The sequence below is a fragment of the Pelophylax lessonae genome (assembly GCF_965119305.1).
Source record: "Pelophylax lessonae genome assembly, chromosome: 4".
Taxonomy (NCBI): Eukaryota; Metazoa; Chordata; class Amphibia; order Anura; family Ranidae; genus Pelophylax; species Pelophylax lessonae.
The window spans coordinates 551,102,148-551,105,064 of record NC_138771.1 but is presented as its reverse complement, the minus strand read 5'-3'; positions in this window follow the sequence as shown (position 1 = coordinate 551,105,064).

The window sequence follows — 2,917 nt, the reverse complement described above, 5'->3', positions numbered from 1 at the left end:
GGTTACAAATCACCCCATCTGTACTGTCATTATTACCTGCAGAGACAAAGAGTACCCAAATCCAAAATGTTATATATTGCAACATGCCAATCCTCAGATGTTGCTGCATTCGTTTTCTTCTTTAAGGCTGTTTTAACCTCATGATCCAGCCAGTCAAAAACTTCCTATCCTAAGGTGGCTATGCTCATTCTGCATACTGAATCTATGAAGGAGCAGAGGTCACCTTAGGACACAAACTACAGAACACCACCACCTCTCCTCTTTATAACATAGGTGGATGTGTTTTGTAGATATAGATGGAAACAATGCACAGGAAGTTATTGTCTCACAAGACCTTTGACAGGATATGAACAGGCCTTTTTTTTTGCACTTAGAACAGATGCAACTTAACAAATGTAACAAAGTATATTTAACAAACCAAGGGCAGTAAATAAGAGAAGTAAACTGTTAAAGTTGACATACACTTCAAAAGTTACAATCTAGTGCAAGGGCTGCCAAACACATTAAAGTGTTTGTCATTCATGGACATTATTACATGGGATTATAAAGCTTTCTACACATGTATATCACAGGACTCACATTTGTTTGTGGGTGAAGTGTTGGGCAGAATGCAGCCCTCTTATCCTTTTTCTGCTTTACTTAGCTAATTATGTAAACCTGTTAAGAGACAAACACACAGGCTGCCATTGCTGAATACCTTTAAAAATGCTGGCTGCCCACCAACCCACTGGCTTCAATACTTTGAAATCACTGACCTGGAACAAGTACTGTATTTTCTGGCGTATAAGACTACTTTTGAACCTCAAAAAAATCCCCCAAAAATGGGAGGTCGTCTTATACGCCGAGCATAATATCTCCAAGGTAACCTAAGAATAAGTATTACCGGTAGATCATGTAATAGGGGGGTCGTCTTATACGCCGGAAAATACGGTATCTTCGCATACTGTATTTCAGAAAAGTCAATGCTTTTCGACATACCTGTCCTGTATTATTTAAGCAAACTACTGAAGCATGGGATGTGAGCATGGGTGTACAGCCAGGGACATATCATTTTTAGGGGAGGTCATCAACGGCAGCCTCCATGATAGTTAATTTTAAATTCTTAAAACCTAAGTTGTTCTCTAGGTCAGTAGTTCCAACATCTGTCCTCCGGCACCCCCAACAGGCCATGGTTTGGGATTTTCCCTTAGATAAAATTGTGGTCATAAATACCAAGCCACTGACATTGATTTTAAAAGCATCTGTGCAAAGTGAAGGACATATCAAAAACCGGACCTGTGGGGGTACTGTAGGACTGAGGATGGGAACCACTGCTGTAGGTCATAAACATTATGCTGGTGGTAGAGAGGCGACTCAGTTTTACCACTTTTTTAAACTCAATTTTATGGAGTATATATAGACAAATTATTTTACCACTTACCTGCAGTAGAAAAAAAAAAATGGTTACCTACTTAGCCCCCATTGTAGCGTTAAACAAGATCCTCTGTCCCACTTGCGTTCCTTGTGTACCTTTTAGCATTAGAATTGCCGATCCCCCAAATAGAGGTGACATAGTGGCACTCCATTACTGAGACGTTGGGTATTGGATATGTAGCAATATTTCCAGGCCTAGGGCCTGAGGTGGGTCTGCCATCAGTACCGGTAACACTTCCAACAAATTTAAGTTGTGAATCCAGGTGTGAGAACTGAGACAATGACCATTGCGGTATCTTTGGTTTGTTTTATTGTATTCAGGGGATGGGAGAAGGGAATGAGTGGGATACTCCTCTGGCTCTTCTAGGCTTAACTGGGACTTTGTACAAAAAAATGCTCACCAACGCTGTCTTGGTGCCAGCTGAATGCCGACCAGCGCTTCCTGACGCTTCAAAGGCTGCTTGACTGAATTAGTGCTGAAACCTCGACTTTAACTTGTTTGTTAGCTCAGAAACTCCAGGACTGTAGAATTCTTAACTCCAGTGACTTTTGAGCTAAACCGAGTATCAGAACAGCTCCCTCCATCCCTTCACTGGCTGAGGTAGCTCCTTGTCACTACTTGTGCTGCTGCAACTCTCAACTTTGTACACTTCACACTGTACACTGACTCTTCAGGGCCCAAACTGCAGGTACCCCCTCTAATACTTCAGGGTCCTCTCACTAGGTACCCACTCTAATACTTCAGGATCCTCCGACTAGACACCCCCTTTAACAGTTAGCTGACTCCTGGATCCCTAGAACCTTCTCCAGAGCGGTCCCCTCCGACACTAGGAAGACCCCTAGGGGCAGTCCACAGTACTCACGACCTTTGTAGGCTTTCCTGGAACTGGACCTCTCTCTCTCTCTCCACTGGTTCTCCGCACACCAGATCCCCTCTGCACTCTTTGGATTCCCAGGCTGCCACCCAGGACACCCGCTTCCTCTGACAGGAGGAGAGACAGCCGTACTCTCCCTCCTGAGAATCTGCATCCCACCAAAGATGCTGCATCATGCATTCCTTCAGAACTTATACCCACTCCCAGAATCCTTTGCAGCAGAATCTGCCTTCTGGGGTAGATACAGGCCTGAGTGTGTCTCTGATTAAGTTTCCTACACTATCCAATGAGAATCCTCTCTTGGAGCCAGTGGGGAGACTCCCCTTTCAGCAAACACACCTAGGAGACATAACAGCCAGCTGAAATCATGGCCCTGCTGTTAGGCAGCCAAGGCCCACTATACTTTTACCTAGCACCTACCTGTAGGGTGCTACAGATATATTGAATATCACTGGACCCAATGGTCAAAAAAAAAAAAAAAAGGAAGGGTTATTGTTGCTAGGCTCCTCTTCAACATGTTCAGGAGTTAGAAACATTAATGGCCTAAGTGGCTGCTTTGGCCACACCTTAGATCAGCACAGTGATTGAATCACATGAAAGGCATGGTTAACGGTTTACTTTGTTTCTGT